Source organism: Pagrus major, chromosome 8 (assembly GCF_040436345.1).
Source record: "Pagrus major chromosome 8, Pma_NU_1.0".
NCBI lineage: Eukaryota > Metazoa > Chordata > Actinopteri > Spariformes > Sparidae > Pagrus > Pagrus major.
Window position 1 is genome coordinate 14,027,465 of NC_133222.1, and position 20,343 is coordinate 14,047,807.

The 20,343-nt window shown below is 37.8% G+C and overlaps 1 protein-coding gene across 3 annotated transcripts in view; it reads right to left on the reverse strand.

Annotated features, from left to right (window-relative positions):
* LOC141001397 (tumor protein p53-inducible protein 11-like) overlaps positions 1-20,343 on the reverse strand; it is a 39,281-nt gene that overhangs the window by 14,225 nt on the left and 4,713 nt on the right. The window contains exon 2 of one of the 3 annotated variants that reach the window (XM_073472464.1): positions 19,897-19,985. The exons of 1 other annotated variant lie outside the window; for it this stretch is intronic. The gene's annotated coding sequence lies outside the window, so the exon portion shown is untranslated. Of the gene's footprint in view, positions 1-19,861; positions 19,986-20,343 lie in introns of all 3 variants that reach the window. One more of the 3 variants, XM_073472463.1, reaches the window with a different exon arrangement.

Here is a 20,343-nt window from a genome sequence, read left to right on the forward strand (position 1 = left end):
TTTCTTTCTTTCTGTATAGTTTGTCACAGTTTCCTGCTTTAAGCCGTAAGAATGATTTATTTTTATCCCCACATACTGCTGTGATTAAAAGAGACTAAAGCTTCACTGTTGGACAGCCAGACAGCTTTGTTAGTTTTTCAAGTAATAAAAAATGGATTTCATAACCAAGCAACAGTGGAGAAAGAACTCCGCTTACCTTTATAAGTCAGAAAGTTAACAGTAAAGCTGTGATCCCTGTATTTTTTTTTTTTTAGTAGCTTAAAACTTAAAACAATTAAAAATCTGATCTATATATTCAAACAGTGATTTATTTAATGACTAAAACTAAACTATAAACTAGAAATATTGTAAATGGCAAACATTTAGATGCCACTTATTGTATTATTGTCTATGTCTGTTTGAACTCTGTTAGCAGAATACACTGCGGTGGCCCTATTGATCAGTGTGAACGAATAGTGAGCACAAGCAACAGTCGAATCAAGAGAGATCATCATCGACTCAGTAATGAAGTGGTAGTGGTTCAACTGGATGCAAAAAGGCACGCACATGTGCACACACATACAAAGGGACTGCCTGTCTAAACATTGATGGCTGCAATTCTCTAGAGGAGTTCAACAGGAGCAATTTTGAGCTTCTCTTTCCAGAATGAGGACAGCACCTCTAAAAGACAGCTTTGTCCTCAGGAAAGGGAAAAAAAAACAAAACAATATCAGCGGCACCAGGAAACAACATCATCATCACAGTTAGAGGCACAAACATATAAATAAATACTGTTGGTTTTCAAACAAAAGCCAAAATGCACAGCAAGGCAGGTTGCAAAAAAAGAAAAAAAAGAGAAAATACATGTCAACACATCATGTGGGATATATTACATTTCAGTGATAGTTAAGGGAGGCGTTGGTTCAACTATTATTCTATTAAAGCTTTATTAAATGTTCTACAAGAATTTGTGCTGAAACAATTAGTTGATTAATTAATTTAACATATTTATTTTTTATTTTTTACAACTGATTAATTCATTAGTCAATTACCAAGTAAAAATGATTACAAGGCACTTGCTGGTTCGAGTGTTGATGATTTGCTCCTTTTTCTTTTTCATATTACAGTACATTTAATATCTTTGGGATTTCTGACTGCTGCTGGTGAGAAACAATGTGAAATTGTATAAATCCCTTGGCAAAACAATTAAGTTAAAGCTGCTACAAGGAAGTTTCCTTTTTTGTTGATTCTGGCGGCCCCTGTGAACAAAAGCGATATGAGCTCCTGTGGTGAAAATCTTAATTTGGCGAGCGCAAGAAAGACGCAACATACTTCAATGCGGTTTTTCTTTTTTTGAGCAGCTGTTTGCAGGATACATGGGGATAAGTTAATGTATCTATTTGTGTCTATGTAAGATTACAACTGTAATATGTTGATGGTGAAACAGAGTAGACTTTGTATTAATGCTATACCACCAGACCACAGAGCCGCTTCCTTCCTCAGGCTGTGAGACCCCTCAATTCATCTTCAGGAATACACCATAAAAAATAGTTTTATGACCTGGATAAGTCAGAATGTGACTCAGTGACACTCACAGGCATTTCAAATAACTACTAACTATACAGAAAAAGCCAGTCTTCTTGCTAATGACCTTGTTTGCTGATGTAGGCCATATCAGACTGCATCAGTATTAAACTAGACTGTTTCATAACCAGGTCAAAGTTCCTTGTTGTACGTTTTTATATAAACAAGCTTAAACAATAATGTAAATAAACACATACTGCAGCCATACGTCTTCCTCAAAGTTTGTTCTCCTTCCCATGTGTTCGAAGGGACCGACAGGTGGGAACTAAATGTGCTAAACTGAGTACATTTCTGTCATATGGGGAGATTTGACTACATTCCCTTGTACCGGCATGCATACACAGGATTGCAAAGGTCAGTGAAGGGTACCCAGCATGTGTTCAGGCTTCTGTTGTCAAACATTCCACTTTGACTCCCACACAGTGCCTCAAGGCTCTAGACTTTCCCTCCTCTGTAACTATCAGCAGGAAGAGGCACCCCAGGAGGACAGGGAATATGATGATGTGCTTCAACCAGGCCTCAGTGCAAGGGCTGAAAACACAGGATTGCTTTTTTGTTTTTGTGAAATGTATTTAGCGAATTTAGCAATTTGCAAAAGCTGTCTCTTTACTTAATCGCTAATTGTTTTACACAAAAATCAATCAGACCTGTAAGCTTGCTTTATATGCTCACTGAATAAGTGAACCATCACATTGATTGTGATAAGACATTTGCTTCAGGCGACATTATGTTAACTATCAGATGAAATACACTGTCTATTAGCCATTATAAAAGAAAACTTAACTAGTTTTCAAGCAGTAAAATCGAGTGTTGACATGCTGGGCCCAATTTGCTCTGTAACACTGCATCCTTTGTAATTGTGTTCATTCCATATGCTTACAATCAAAGTTATATTAAGGCTGAGATGATATATTTTTCGGCCCTACAATCGCCCTTGAATCATGTCTTGTTTCATGCAGTAAAGTGACCTATTGTATCCCACAACATCCCCATTCATAGAAAAGTAACCAAATCATTCTCCCTGCTTTCATTGCCACATCACTGGCCCTATCTGAGGAGCACCGAGAAAGCATGCATTGCATTATGTACCTGTAAATGATGCAGAAATACAGCAATGACATTGTGGCTCCACCATTGAAACACCATCAGAATGTGCGATAAAGCAGTAAATAAGAAACATCTCAATGCATGCATTGGTAAGCCGCGTGCTTAAATACCCTTGCACGTCTCATCCTTTGAATCTCCCGACCAGTGCTACTCTACTTCCCAGAGTAATGCTGATGGAGTTGCCTAGCAACTGCCAATGGAGGAATTTCTTCTTCATTATCGAAAACACCTTTCATGATTGAAGCCACCTTTGATGATGAGGTTTCTGCTGAGAGCCACTCATGACTCCACTGTTGTTACATGTTAGGATAAATTAAGACACTTTGATCTGCGTTCAGTCAACTCGAGTGAAGATATGCGCTCCTAATGAGAGGTTTGAGTCGGCATAATTTACTTAAAAGGAAATTACTTTTAGTCTTCAATAGGGTTGCCACTATATGAAATTTTCACGTTTCTTGGTATCACGTTAACGCTACCACACAGTTATTAATTTTATTTTAAATATTATCAGTAACAAAATTTCTTTCGTTGAACACTTTAAAACTATTACAAAAAATTCTATATTGTGATTTCCCAAAATATTATGTCTAGACAGACACTTAACTTGATATACATTTTAAAAAATGTGCTTTTTTTTTAATAACACTAATATTAATATAACTAATTTAACTAACACTCGGTATCCCCAGAAAATGACTGCAACCATTAGTCTCACAATTTCAGATTAGCAGTTTGCTTGAGGTGTGAACCAGATCACATTTTACCTGGATGAGAGAAAGGTACAAGTTGTACAAAACACTGAATTATTGAGTGAGCTCGACAGGATGAATGAAGAGGAGCTGAATATAGGAGCAGATCAACTGAGACAGCAATCCATTTTTTTTTTTTTTTTGGCATCCGGGAGACAAACTTCAGCATTCACAGAAGATGTATCATGATGTATGTTCATCAAGGTGAAGGGTACTTATTATGCTGCCCTGAAGTAAGGGATTTTGTTTCTAATCAGCCTTTAATGCATTAAACACATTTGCCTTGGAATATACATTATGCTTAACATAATCATGTTCAATCGTGCTAATGTTACAGGAACCATTGAACTGAGGAGCATTAATAAGTTTAGTAGAGTGTAAAACAAACTGTCATTACTGCTGAGAGCAGAAGAATGGCAGGTGAAATATTATCTAAGACATGCTAATAAAACAGCCTCCAAAAATACGTCCAGAACACTTGTCGTCTCAGCAGGACAAGAACTAATCAGTGCTGTGTTATAAGAGGGATCATTTTCTAGAAGACATAGATGTTCCTGGAGTAACTGCATAATAAGGTAATGCCATTTCTATTCGGGAAATCCTGTTTCCCATTTCAAGCGTGCATTACTTGAAAGAATTTAAAGATATGGTTAATTAAAAACAGCCTCATTAAAATAGAGCACACCCACTCAACAATTTCCAGCAATACGAGTGTGGTTAATGTCTTACTTTAGACTCTCAAGCATCATCACCAACCAATTCTATGTAAAACACAAAAAAGAAAAAAGGTACATCCACAGATTCCTGAAAAGATGACACAAATAAAATTGCCTCAAAGATGGCAGATGTATTTGTGCGCTGGGAAGCCTGCTATTGATGCAGACTGAAGAGACAGGATTTTACTATCTGTGAGTGTGATTGAGTATGTCTGCAGAACATCGATGCATTTACCTCCCTGCAGGATAGACCATAAGGGAAAAGAGTCTTATCACAGAAGAACATTTAAATGAATCAATGTGTCTTGGGGGGAGGACAGGTTAGTCCACCTGGAGGGAAAAAAAGAACCAAAGTGGGGCTGCACGATGTGGTCAAAAATCACATTGGGATGATTTTCATAGATATTGAAATTGTGATGTGATTCGTGATTAGTGGGGACAATAATTTTTTCATTGTGGTTTTCTTGTTCACTATAAAATTATTAAAAACATGATGTGATATTTGTTGGGGTCTTAAGATGTTACTTATATCTGAAGAACAAGATTTGTAGGCCAGAGCATCTCTGCAACACTACAGTACTTCATTATAATCAAGTTTGGTTACACATTTTACCAAATTGAAGCCTCTTGCAATTTGGATATTGCACTTTGCCGTATTGTGGTTTGGATTATATTGTGATTAATTGTGCAGCCCTTAACGAAAACCTGAGAGTTTAGTACTACCAATAATGTGAGTCACAAATACTCTTTCTGTTCCTTCACCAGGATTTTGTGACAGAACATGTGCTGTGCAAATGAAAAGCTGCTAAACATAGGAGGAAGATATTGTGGGAAAGGCGCGAACTCCTTGAGAGATTTCTGTTAGTGACTACGAAGATGTTCTGTAAAAAATAATTGTATCATACGAACAAAGCAGTGTGTGGGTGTGGAGGAGCAACTGTGAACAAATGTGTTACTCAAAATAAGAAAGCAGACTCTACAGCCTGCTCGTCTCCTCCTTTCCCTCAATAACACGAGACACAGTTGCCCAAATGCCTCTAAATCCCCTCACCACCATGTTTGGGACATATCACAGCACCACATAATGCCAGGATTAGATAATCTCTCCTCAACAGACTCTAAAAACAATTGCCATCTGTGCATCATCAATAAAATGTCTGTCTCCAGTGCCCAATAATTTACTGACCTTTAGTAAATGTTTTACCCCTCATGGTTAGTGTTAATGGTATGGATTTCTCATTGCCCTCAGGAATACTGGAGGGCTGGCTCAGTATAACTTTAAGATTAGGACAGGAAGATCCAGTCTTTGGTGATCTGACGGAATAAGATCAAGCATCATTGACTATTATTGGATTCCACATATCCTAACAATGTTAAGTGTTGTCTTGCTGTTGCAACACACTGAGCCAGTCCCTCTGATCCTGAGGTTGGAGCTGTAAACAGGGAAGAGGAATCTGGAGATGTGGAGAAGTACTTTGTAGCAGCATATCTATAGCCTAGGGAAAGCAATGTTGTTGTGTTAGTCACCTGAAATATCCTTTTGCTGTAGGTTCATCATGATTTTCATCTTTGTTTTTGGTGAAATGTCTCAACAACTATTGAATGCCATTAAATTTGGTACAGATATCTATGGCGCACAGAAGATAATTCCCATCGACTTTCACTCTTGTGGGTCTAAGTTTCCACTTATTCAATGAAATATCTACATATATGTGATGGGTTGGTGCATTGGTGTATAGACTTGCATTGTTCCAAGATGTAGTATCATGATTTTGGTTTCATTTAGTGCCACCATGAGGTCTACATTTACGATTAAGAGGTCTTGGGCAAGATGCATAAAACTTTGAGTACATGCACAGAAATATGCATCCAAAGTCTTTCTATCAGATTTATAAAGCTATACATACACATTCTGTTTTATATATCTCAGTCATTGTACAAACGGTGCACGAGCTTAATTTCCACTCCCGCAATCATCCATACATGGATGCAGAGACACACTTAAACTTTAATATTGTATATCAATACTTAAGTGCTTCACAATTCAAGATCAAATGAAAAGATCATTAGCAGTGAGGCTCCAATGTAATAAAAATAATAAAATCAATCAAAAGAAGCCTATAAATGTGACTTAACTGGGAAAGTGGCTGGAAATTGCTCTAATGACAATTTTTTAGCTGTGTTATGAAATAATTACATCCCTGTTTGTGTGTGACCAACATCCAATTACTGGAGAAGATTGAGACATGGGTTTTCCTTGACACATGCCAATATGACTGTCTGGTGCCCTAGGGTGAGTGGAGCTGGGTCACTGTAGGACTCCACTTTGAAGTCTGTGAGTGCTCAGCATTTCTACAACAACTACCTACTCAGCTGGGATAATCTGATTCACTCCCACAACCACCATGAAGTGCTTACAAGATCTGGGTTTGGATAGATGCCTGTGGCATGCAGCAGCATGAGCAATCCTGAGCAGAAGTGAAGGTGTAAACACTGTTTCTATATAATAGGAAGAGCATTAGAAAAGGCATCGTTCACCCTGATGATGTGTCTGTCCTCAGCTGTGAATCTAAACTTGTTAGTCTAAAAGCCTTACTTCAGTCTCTTTTTCAACTTTTTGCTCAGAAACCAAACCTGTCTGACACACTGATCAGAGAATACTATAACCCTGAGTTTTGTTATGTCCCTGCATTACAGTTCTAACTAGTCATGTAACAGATAAAAGCCTCAACTGCTCTCTGATCCACTTTCCTTTTAGCTGTGCTCTATCAGAGCTGCAATTAAGTCAATTTCTCCCTCACAATGTTCTGCGCTGATTCAATAGAAAACAAGCACTTAGCAATGTCCACACATCAAGAGTTTTCTCAAGCAAAAAGTTAGCTTCCTGTGGCTTACCCTGGCTGAAAAAACAGTATTTATTTTATGTAACTCTAAAGCCTTTAGTTTCTACATCTCATTAGTTTCTACATTTTACTGCTGGAACAACAAAAGGTGTGAAGAAGCATTAGACTAGTGGAAGGCTTTTACTGTTCGCTAGTGTGCAGTACAGTCAATTAAGACCATAAAGGAGGACTAGACCTCATTACAGCATCAACAAAGTCATTACAGCACCAACCAAGCACTGCTGAAAGGAGTAGATTAAAACACAGTAAGGCTCATACGAGGTGAAAAACATTTGTCTTTGGTTGGCCAAAACTGAATCCAAATGGCAGACCATGTGCCAAAAGAGAACACCAGTTGTACTGTATTGTTAGGATGCAAAATGGTACTGGATGCAAAGTTCTCTTAAATGACTGACTCTCTGCACAAACTATCAATTTGCCACCATGCTCAAATTTTGAAATATAATTAATTTTGGGATCCTACATATCTAAAGAACATTTTTCCTTCTACAGGATGAACAGTCATTTATATATTTTTATAAATCATTTTTAATTTTATTTCCTATAGAAACATCTGGCAATCAACAATTGATTGATCAGTTTGGGTAATTTTGTAAGATAAAAATAAGTAAAAATCTTCTGCTTCCAGCTTCTTAAATGTTAAAATTTCCTGTTTCTTTACTCCTCTATGCCAATAAACTGAGTGCCTTTGGGTTGTGGACAAAACAGGACATTTGAGGACATGATCTTGGGCTTTGGAAAACACTGAAGAATTTTTTCAGACTTTTTGTAGACTAAACAACTTATTGATTAATCAAGAAAATACACAACAGATTAGAAAACAAAAATATGGAAATAATCGCTAGTTGCAGCCCTAGATCCTTCAAAGTCACCAACCCACAAGAGTGAACGACATTACCAGAAAACAAAGCCTAAAGACAAAACCCTCTCTGATACAACCAGAACAAAAACATCACATAAGTATTTGTTGCAATTATATTGTAATGAATATTAGCTTGCACAGGTTGTCAAAATATTTTGGCAAACTCCTTTGTCTGTTAGATGAACTAAAAAAAAAAGACACAAAAATGCTAGCACCTCATTGTGCAGGGGCAACAAAACAACTGATCGATGAACCTAACAAGTCTTAAATGGTGCCTTTTCTCTCCCTGTGGCCTGCGTCAATGCACATTTTATATGTTCAGTTGACCGTGACATCAGTACAGCTCAGTCAAGGTTCAAGGCGCTGGTAACAGGGATTATACCATGTAAATTGAGAGAGAGAGATCCTGTAGTTGTCCAGGGGTGTTGAAACTCAGATTTCTTCAGATTACCTAAAGTAAGGGTTTCCCCGCCTGATAGATGCTGGATCTGATGTAGTGGAAACTACGAATGAGGTTCAGTTGTGGCAAAAGGGCAGAGAAAAGGAGATGTACACAGAAAACCATGCTCATGACTGCTGGTAATAAACAAAGGACAATGAAGAAGGCAGTGAATTCCTATCTTGAGACAGAACAGATCACCAATGCATGCCCTGGAAATTGTACACGCAGTCAATCTGAGAAGAGAACTGCTCCTCAGTCTCCATCAATGGATTATTGTGCTGAGTCGGACTGATTAATACTGTTAAATCATCTGGGGACAGTCACCAAGGAATGAACTAGTCCTAATGATTGTTGGGAATTGGAGTTTCCCTGCCTAATATTCAGTTATTACATCACACTGCAGCTAGGGAAATTACCCTCTTGATGGCTGACTTACTCCAACGTTATTATGTAAGAATGTTCCTAGAGTGGATCTTCGCAGAGTCACAATTACATACAAAGCCGACAATCCCAGGAGTCACTTTCACTGAAATGTGATGTTATAACTGTATCTGTTAGCACTTTTAACAAAGCAAACGTGTTGAAAAGCACAGTTTCAGTATTATTAGAATCATAATTGAATGCTACTTGACTACTCACCTCATAAAGCGAGATATCAAGAGCATTTGTGCGTTTCTGAAAAACAATGTCAAGTACTGTCCTATAACTACTCAGCAGTAGTGACTGAGTTCACAGCCTGAGGTAAAAATAGTAAATCTGGTTGGATTGGTAAATACACAAGTGGGCTGAGTTTAAGATAACAAATACAAATGTTAAAAACTTATTTTTAATCACTCATTATGAATTTATTTACTCCATGGCAGCAAACATATAACAATCATCACCACCAGACATTCCGGTACAGTAAACCTGACTTCCTAGCCTGGTAACATTAACACTCCAAGCAACCCATAATGCATCACTCTCCAGTAACAGGCTCACTCTTTACTTTCCAATTCAAGGAAAAGTGTTGTGTGAATGTTTAGCCTTAGAATATTACACAACCTCCATTTACTCAAATTTAATTTCCAGGGAAAAAAAAGCATCAGATATTGGCATTAAAACTCTAGATCTTTGCCGAATAAATTCGGAATAAATTTGACAATTTCACGTATCTCTGCAACTGCCAGTTGTCTACCCAGATGTGACTGCCGTTGATAGCACACATCACACTGATTCAGTATATTAATAAAATTGGTTTAATCCGGATTTTCAGCACATTTGCAGTTAAAATTTGGCTACACTTAATACTACTACTAGTATTATACTATTTGTAGAATTATGTTCCTGGGGTGGTTGCATAGGGATGTTTCCAAATTGTGTGATCCAAACATTAATAATTCCAGAACACTGTCATGTCCGAAAGTCAAAATGTATCAAATATAGATGGATGTAATCATTTTCAAAATTCACAATATGTTTTAATTGGGCCAAACATTCTTCTTTAATTCATATTTTTAGCCTTTCAAAAACAGCATTTTACTGCAGTCTAAAAATGGTTTGCTCTCCTGATTAACGAGTAATACGAGTTATATTAATTAATTAAAGTTGATTTAAAGCTATTACAAGGAACATTCTTTTGTTGACTTCAGTGGCCACGTCAGACAAATGATGAGAGGGGTGAAACAAAGTGACTACATCGCAGCTTCTTTCCTCAGGCTGTGAGACTCAATTCATCCTCAGCACTCCGCCATAAAAAATAGTTCCAATTTTATGTTACCCAACCTGGAACCCAATTAAAGATATTAAAAATAACTATAACAATTAAACAGAAATAGCCAATCTTCCTGCTGATGGTCTCTTTTGCTTGTATAGGTCATATAGGGGCATCAGTATGTAACTGAGACTGTTTTATAACCAGTTAAAAATTCCTTTTTTAGGGTAATGACATCCTAAATTATGACAACATACACTGAAACCTTCAATCGAAAACCTCAACTGAAACTTCGAATGTAAAAAATTACATTGGATACAGTCCACTTTCAAATGACAGCAAACGCTTGACACAGCTTTGAACTCGAATGCACCAACACAACGTATAATTTAATGGTGCATAATAAAGACAGGTGGGTTATTTTTACCATCGGTTACATGAACTGAGGGGGGCCCTCTAGTAGTGATTGGTTGGTGTTTCTATCTCTGGAGCCATCTTGACATGGCAGGCTAGCTGTGAATCCAATGCAGAAGCAACAAAGACGTGGTGAGGTAAAGCAGAGCTGACACTTGGTGCACACACGCAGCTGGGAGGTAAATGATCCTCCTCCGAGGAGCAAAATCATCGGAGCTCAGCAGGGATCCAGCACACAGAACAGACGACGAGAATGAGATCCCTGCCTGCCTTCAATCTACACACAAAAAACAAAGCTGACGCAAAGCTTCAGAGCCTGTCTGTACTGTACTCGAAGACACTGCTGTGAAAAACAGCCAAACAGTAATTATTACTACTTATATATAATTATTATTTTACTGTTGCAGTGACAGGGTTGTTGTTGATTTCCTCATCTCTGAAGCAGCATATTATAGCACTGTCACTATGAAGAAGCAGAAAATCGATGTTCTGTTTCATTACACATACACTCAGTTTTTAGTGTATTAGGTACACCTAGCTAGAAGTAATGCAGTCCAATACAGCAGTCCTGCAAAAAATCCTACCTTTATCAAGGCAATAATGTTCAATTTATGTTGAAGCCGTTATATACCACTTTTAACCCCAAATTAGCATATTTATGCTGTTTCTTTAGGTAACAGGTAAACCTGTTAAAAACAGGCAAATGACTCCTTTCCCCTTTGCCTGAGGACTGTTTTCCTTTATGTTTCTGTCAGCTGTGGAAGCCACAGATGATCAGATCGTTACTTTCTTTTAAATATTTTATACTTCAGTTTCTCTTTTAAACTCAGCGCCGACTGAACGACGGTCATGAGCTGCCAGATGGAAAAGTATTTACAAGACTCCTTCACATCAACGCGTGTTATAACATGGTGCCTGACAAGGGGCAAAAATCTGCATGTTCACCAGGTTGTGGAGCCGATAAACAACAATGACTACTACAGAGTCATTTGACGTGGGGGTGAGTACCAATTGTACCCATTCACATTTAAGACTAAAGTCAGGCAGGTGTTATTTGGAGGATGAAGTTTGTGGTGCTAATGCTTTATACAGAGAAGTGTTTCTGTTGTGTAGTCTACCTCTTTTTATAAAATGGGGTGGACAGCATGTATCTACAGAGTTAAGTCAGGAGAAATGAAGGCCCTGGTGGTGCAGTGGAGTCACAGGTAGCTGGAAATACCAGATGTCAAATGCTTGTTGTCCAGGGTAACTGTGAGCCGAGACTAATTAAATGATCGAATGAGGCAGCTTTAATGACGCACAACAAATGGTTATTAGTGGATAAATCTCTGCACACCCGATTATTTTCCCCTCAAGACCGCTGGCATATTAGAAGAGATTTCAGGCATTTCTAGGGGACCACAGACCCTTCACTACACAAAACACCGTCACAGTAAAAGGGGTTGTGTTAGTGCACTTTGTGGATGAAGGTGAGTTACATTTCAGATCATGGTGCTAGAATGCTGTACATTTTTGCTTGTGGGTAACAGTGAGAATTATTACTTACATAGCCTTGAAATGCAGGCATAACAGCAGCAGTGATTTCGTGAGAGAATAACAGAAAAATTATTATGATTATGGGGTTGTTTTGTATCTACAAGTTCATCTTGAGAGCTGTGAGAAATATGAGTATGTGTTTAATAAGTAGATTGCAATGGGTAATGATCAGTAATGGTGATATTTCACAGCGGTGGTATGAGACTGGAGCTTATAAATGATAATCCTGTGGGGAGGCACTTTTCAGTGGTTTTATTTTGTGTGAGTTAGTTTGTGTCATGTCTCTCCCTGGGGATAATAATGTCAGAAACAGGATCCAAAGGTTATTATACATCGATTCCATTTGGCATGCACATTTTCATACATTCAGCCCACTGTTGCCTGTAGATCAAAAGATTATTTTGCTACCAATTTGAGGAATGATCAATTGAAACGCCGTATGAAGAAAGCACTGTACATAAGTCCTGGAGCTGCAGAGGTATAGGTTTAGAGATTAAAGGGAGAAGTGTACATTTGATCTGGGTTTCTGACTCTAAAATCTGGGCCTAAGGGCATGATGTCTATTGATACTCCAACACCATATAACTGAAATACATGTCTTAAAGCAGAAAGAAGGTAGGAAAAATCCCATTGGTGTTCTTTATCAATCTCACTCTTTTTCTCATCTTTCTGACTTCCCTTTTCACGTTCTTCTCTGATCTAGTTGACCGTGGTGCAGAAAAACAAAAAAAAGGGGTGTGTGATAATGTGCAATTTCTTAAAGTGAAAAAGACATGTTTCTGTGTTTCTAGGGAACCCTACGTCGCTAGGGGCATTTACTTTCTCTCGCTGACAAAAGTGAGTGTTAAAGCAAATGAAACAGCTTCCTGACTGTCTACCTCCTGGAGCCTCCGGACTGTGATCAGCAGTAGAATGGAAATACATTCTTTCTATGAATTTTAAGGTCATGTCATACTTAAGAAATACTGTGAAAACTGATTTTGGCATTGTTATGAATGTTGATATATTTCCATTAGCACAAATCAATACAGGTGTTTCACAATAGATGAAACAATGTTAAATGCATAGAGGATTGATTCTTGAGGTTTCACAATATGACTATTTAAAGACTTCGACTTTGTCCCTCCTTCCTCTGCTTGCCTTGCTTGCTGAAGCGCTACCTGGTTGCTAGGCAGCCCTACTGGATGACGAAGAGGATTCATCTGAAGGCTCAATATGAGTAACTGAGGGTCTCTCTGTGTGGAATTAATTGCTTAGGAAAGCTCAAAAAGAAATCCTCAAACATCCAACATGTTGTTTTTTATATTGGCTTCTAATAACATGTAGTTCATGTCATTAAATGTTATGTTATCCTCCACTGTCTCACTTCCTCTCCTAAACAAGTGTAAGATAGCTTGTTATACTATAATCCTCTGCTCATCATTCCAGACACAGAGGAGGTAATGAATGCACACACACGTACATAGGTCCATACAGCAATAAACACACGTTTATTGCCTATAAAGTTCAAATGAGCCTACAAGAAGGTTCCACAGTAGAGCCAACATCATCATCATTAGTGAGTGTAGGTGCTGGTCAGCTTTTCAGTATAAGGCCTTAGGCACAACTACTTCCATCTTGTTGTTACACACTTGAAAATCAGGCAACAACATGGGCTCACTCACTCCATGATATGTGACTGTTTGTACATAACAAAGGATTGGCTTTCAGGAATAAAGTGGTAGCTTACATTTTAACATTACAGAGACAACATATATACAAACACAGAAAGAGAGAGAGGGAGATCTTTTCTTTTGGACAAATTAAACTAGTGTAACAGATCCACCACACACTGACTTTTTATTTTATTTTAAAGCTTTGTGTTCCAACAGCAACAAGAATTTATGAAGTTGACATTTCATTTGCTGAATAGTCAGTATGACAAATCATCTTGCTCTACAGCTCACACTGCAGCAGCAATTATGACTCAAAACAACCTTCTTGGACTATAGTTAATCGTCTCACCAGTAACCCTGAAACAACAACCCCCAACCCTTCAAAGTAGCCCCTTGCGTTGTTTTAACACAGGGCTTTTTTCTGTCTGAACAGCCACTTGCAAAAGTGACCAATAATGTGATTAAAACTAGAGATACCATTTTGCTGGGGCTCAAGTATTTAAGAGCGATACCCTGGCCTAATTATTACACAAGATAGCTAAATAGATAAAGCCACTAGTTGATTGATTTACTCCACATTTCACAATCAAAGTAATTTACTGCCATAGGTCAGTAGGTCAGAATGTCCTCTCTCATGAGGCCTATTCTCCTGAGACAACCCTAGTCTCCGTGCTTATGGCCACCCCCATGTCTAATACAAAGAACCTGATTATAGCATTTCATCAGCCTGTCATTGTTTCTGTGTTACTCAGCTCTGATACAAAGACATAAACGCTTGAATCAATTCCCCCTATTAGTAAGCAGAGCACATTCCACAAACAGTGCAATATACACTCTGCATCCATGTCAACGCATACCATTCTTGTTTCGATTCAGACTCTGTGATTAGTTTGTCCATCATTCTCCCACACTGCAGACAGAGCGCAAATAATAAAGGTTCTCTGTGACAGAAAATCAATACTTTCAACATGAAATGTTATAACCTCCCTAAAACTTCAACCTCTCTCTTGTCTGTAGAAAATACAAAGCAATCATCAACTAGAGACCAAATTGACTCACGTACTCATATAACTGGAGTTACAGCCTGTGACGTTAATTACCATTCCTTACTCATGTCAACCAACATGAACAACAATCTAACAAAGAACCACAATTACTCCATTGTTGTCTGCAAAAACCAGCACAGGAAGTGAAGACCCAGTGGATTAACTTTATTTTTGAAGGAAATGTCCCCACAACAACTCACTTCAAAACTCAAGCTCAAGGATCAGTCATTAGAGCGTTCAAACTTGGAACCTGTAAGTTTCGCCACTTCTTAAGGATATAATTTTGAAATCCTACTACCTACCCCAATTGGACAGCAATGAACCATGCAACATAATTAAGTGACAGACAATGGAATTTCAGTCATCTCCTTCAAGAAGTTATCTCTTCTTGGGAATGTTATAGCTTTGCTCAGGAAGTTGAACATGGCCTGCATCTTGCCAGGACTAGTACACACAGCCCAAACACAGAATAAAGGCCTAAATCAAGCCTTTGTTCGTTAGTGTGTACTGGTTTCATCTGAACCAAAGATTGCAGCTGATTTTTTTTCAAAGGGTTCCAACTCTTCAAAGTGTCCCCAAACTCTGTCTGGGCATGTGTGTGTGTGTGTGTGTGTGTGTGTGTGTGTGTGTGTGTGTGTGTAAGGCCTTTGATGTAGCGAAATCACCCTTTTGCCCTAAACACATTCGTATTAGACTGCCAGAAATAGCTCAGACAGCTTGTTACTAAAATTGTGGAATTTGCTCAATAGCCCACAGTAGCAGCAATCTGCGAAGAGCCAAAAATGATTAGATCACTTTTCACGTCCATAGTGGAAAAACCATAACAGTACAGCCATGGCCATTGATTAAACCATCACTAAATAATTAAAAGTGCTGTAACGTAGTCAACTGGACATGTTGCACATCCAGCGGCCTCCGATACAGCACTTAGAATTACCATGACCTGGATGACTGAGAACCTTCATCAACATGTCACTAAATATTGTGTTTGTTTATGCTTTAAATATTTCCATAGGTAAAACTTTGATTTTTCCTACTTACATCCAGATAAGCATTCTCTACCACTGAGCCATTACTGCCAATTTTGTCTCACTCTATATTGTTAACCTATCCTCACATATGCCACAGCGACCACTTGGTAAATGTGAGTACACCCACACAGCTTGCTAATCAGGTTTTTACTGAGCACCACAAATGCCATGAGGGCTCAGCTGAGTTTACACAGAAACAAATGAGGGAATCAACCTTAGCCAAAGGCTGATGTTGAGCATGATGAGGTGGATATCTAATAGTGAAAAAGGTTGCATTTGACTCATGGCCCTATAGCTTCAATTTACTCCTTTGACAAGAGCCCGTTTCTGACTGCATTATTTTAACCTATTTAGAAGAAAATTAAACTTTTCAACAGCAAGAAGTTGCTAATTTCTCTGGCTCATTAATGTCAGAAATTCTGTCAGAACCATCCAAATAAAATATTGACTGATGTTAAGAACACTATGAAAGCTGGGAAATAAAGTTGTGACTATCATTGGATTTATAAAAACATTTTTAAATCATTAAATTATATGGCAAATGTTTGCAAAATGACATGTAAAATAATCAAATTAATGTGCATTGCAATGAATTATTTTCCACTGCAGTAGATCAAACAAAATTTCTCAAATTTTATACAAAACACCTTAATTAAATCAGTTTATTAGCTTTTAATTACAATTTGTTAAGAATCAAGGGATCAACCACTATATTTTTTTCCCCAGGCCAATAACAATACCGATTTTGATCAAGAAACTGAGTGAGACCACAATAGTGGTGACTAAAAAATTATAAAGGATGCTGCATCAGAGCCAAAGGAGGACATTTTGTATTATTCTATTTTATCAGCAATAGGTCACGAAAAATACTGATACTAATAATCACAAAAATGCTAAATATTGTCCCTGCAAGGCAAATAATCAGTCTACCCCAAATAAATATGGCCGTCAGAATTATGTAAAACGACCTAATATGATATCAAGATACTGTATGAGTCCACTGTAAGGCAATGAACTATGATATTGTAGAATACCACAAACATGAATTACTTAAAGTAGCAAGCACATTAAATAGGAGAGAAAAATAATAATAAATAATATATATAGTATAGTATGTCATAGAACAATGACTGGACAGACGTGTCTTGTTATCAATGCAGTCTTTATTTCAGACAAGGTGGGGCACCTCCACTATAAAACGCTTTGTCAAACCCTGTAAAGTACTGCTTCACTGTGTACTGAAGAGCTTTTCTCAGAAGAAGTGGCATTTGATTGATTTATTTTTTTTAAGAATGGATACAGTTTTAAAAAGGTATGAAAAAAGGGCATCAAAACTAACCAGAGTTAATGTGTTAGAATGAAATAAGTGAGCACAGTTTGGTTGTTATTAGATAAAATGGGAGTCAAACAGTGTTTTACTCTGTGAAAATTAAAACTGCATGATGTTTTGACCCTTGTGTGAGCTCTAGTACTAAGGACAGGTGTGTACCTGTGAGTGAGTGTGTGAGTGTCTAATATGTGTTTCGTGCAGGGAAGGGGAAGGCTGGCGCGTTAAGACTGAATTATATTTTACCCTGGGTTTCAATCATTTTGCACAGGGCGACTAGGGTGTTAGCATGCATTTGCATACATTTGCATTGAAGATGCTTCATCCCTCAGGAAGTGCAATTTATTACCATTAGTCCTTTGCCTACAAGTGGTCGTGTTTCTTCGGAGTGTATGTGATGGAGGTATACATGAAACTTGGTACTGGAAGCCCCAGCATGCATCACTCTTCGCAGCTTGTCAAGTGCGAAAGGGTACAAAAACAGGAGCGCCTGTTGTTGAGCTACCTTGATTTGAATTCTGTTAATTACATATATTACAGTATACACAGTACTGATACTAACCAGTGTGATCATGTTTATTTGAGCTCCTGACATGCAGTTTAGTTAAAACAACTCACTGGGGATGATGCACAGAATTTGGACATGGTATGATTTCAGTTTTTACCATGAATGCAAGCTAGTTGTAATTTATTAACCTAGAACAAAGTTCTCTTCAAAATGAGAGAGGAGGAACAATCAAGTCATTAACTAGTGAAGTCAGCTGAAACTATTTTGAAACAGCGTCATAGGATTGAGATTTCTGTCCTTCTCTAAACCAACACAACAAGAAAAGGCAGATAACAGACATATTGTGAAACAAAGTATGCCAAGTTAGTTAGCATGGACATACATTCTTCTGAAAACAGCTGCTGCTGAATGTCCTCTTCAGCATCATATGATAATTTAGACCAACTTCAGGTTTAGATATTTTTCTGCCTCTTTATACACCTGTCTTGGTAACATCTGAAAATGGTAACCATTAATCAATTAATTGACTGATAGATAGAAAATAATTGGTGAATGATTCTGTAAAAAATCCCCAGAATAAATGTTGGCAATGTACATTTCTGCAAACCACGGATATGTTAAACTTAACATATTTTAGGTTTAATTTTACCTTGCTATGCTAATGCCCTAGTTAGGTTGAGGCACAAAAAACACTCGGTTAGGGTTAGGGAAAGCTTGTGTGTTGCCTTAAAATACCTGTTTTGGTCCCTATGAACATGGCTAGAGATTAAAAACACCCAGTTTTGTCCCCACAATCATGGCTGTAAATTTTCCTGAGGTCTCCTTTAAAATATCCAGTGGTTTCACACTTCGTAATGATACAAATCAGTCTTGAACTGCGGTCACTGGCTTTGCAGCGTTCTCATTTGTAACTCCATCACCATCCCCAACAGAACATGTACAAATGTGAACGCATCAGTGGGTTGCAGAAACTTGAACTGCCAACATTTAATCCTGGTGATTGAGCTGGAATATTCCCTGTTTTCCTGTCTTTCATGGTAGAAAATTGGTTATATTTGGGTTTTGTACTGTTGGCCAAAAGAAACAATTTGAAAGCCTTAACTTGGGCTTTGGAAAACATTTTTTCCAAACCAAACAATTAACCTAGTCAACATGTTAAATTGGCTCTATTTAACAATTCGTGGCAATTTACATGCATCAATCACTTTTTTATTGGCCATATGTGAGCAGATTATAATGTGATGTGAAAAATTAGACTTTCTCCGTCTCTCTCGGCTGCCTATACAAGCCTGTGGACAACTTGATTAAGTCATTTAATGCTGCTGGACTCTAGATTTCTTTTTCAAGGACTTTGGTTGAATTTTCCAGTCCAAAGGATGTGACTTCATGCACGTTTTTGAGCGCCTCGTCTCTGTTAAAAGAGAGCAACAGTAGCTAAAATTAGATAACAGTAGTCCGCTAAAATAAAACTAATGACGGGCTTCCAGCACAACACAGAAGTCCCACATGCCCCTTTAATAGAAAATGAAAAATAATAACTGTTGCAGCTCTATATTACTTACATTTTCTACTTTCTCAAAGTATGACAAGATATGTGAATTAAATTCACAAAGAAACTACTTTAGAGAAGCGACGTCTAGATGAACCCAGAACATTAAGTGATCCATTATGCAGTACTCTGGCACAGTTGTCAGTACAGTGAGAACCAAATTTTCAGTGGTGAACTGCTACTGATGTCTAAATGGAATCAGTGAGTAAATGAAAAAGACAGAACGCCAACAGGAAATGGATTAAGCAACCTGAATAGGGATGGCTGTGAGGTTATAGCCTGAGCCTATAGAGAGATAAAGCTGCTGCCTCAATTCTTAACATTTAGCAGCTGAGGTACTTCCATTTCTTTCATCATATTTTGAGAGTGTAGTCCTTCCAGTAAAAGGTTGCTAGGAGGTCAGTAAACCAGACATACTAAGCAAGTGATGAAAATGTTAGGCGTGCTGCTGAAGAAAACTGAAAGGGGACTTTGTCCAAAATGGCAAGGGAGAAATGTGAAACCATATTATGAAAAAAACCTCAAAGCGCTCACACAAGCAGCCAAATCAATCACAATGCTCCACTGTGAGCATGAATACATACAGACCTCAAACAACCAGTCTCCACAGAATGACTCTTTAAACAGCTGACCAGCACAGCCTGGCAAATTCCTCTTTTTGGGTGACTGCAGGCCTTTTACTACAAACATACCAATTACTAAACAATTACTAAACAATTACAAAACAGGTAAGTGAAACAAAGACAAAACCTTTACTTACTGAAATACAGATATTATCAGATGTGGAATACACACTTTGCTCTTAACCCCAGTTGAAGAAGACGAAGCTTCTGCTGCCGACACTCCGCTCTTCCAAATGTCCTGTAGGGTCTCCTTAAGTTTACCTGTCAATTAAAAATTAAATATATATTTTAGGGCTACACGATATGGTAAGAAAAAAAAATCTTATTGCGATTATTTCAAAGGTATTGTGATTGCAATATGATTTATGATCCCAGGGAATTCGTATTTTTGTATCACAATTTTCATTTTCACTGAACAATTATTAATATCGTGATAAAGTGACATTAGTTGGGGTCTGTATCAAACAAACATGTTTTCTCACATCTGGAGAACAAGATTTGTAGAAGAGGGCATCTCTGCAGCACTACAGCACTTCTTCCTCATGTTGTTTAATCACACATTTTGGGTTTAACAAAAAGACTGCAGCATGCTGCGATTTGAATATTGCACTTAGCAATA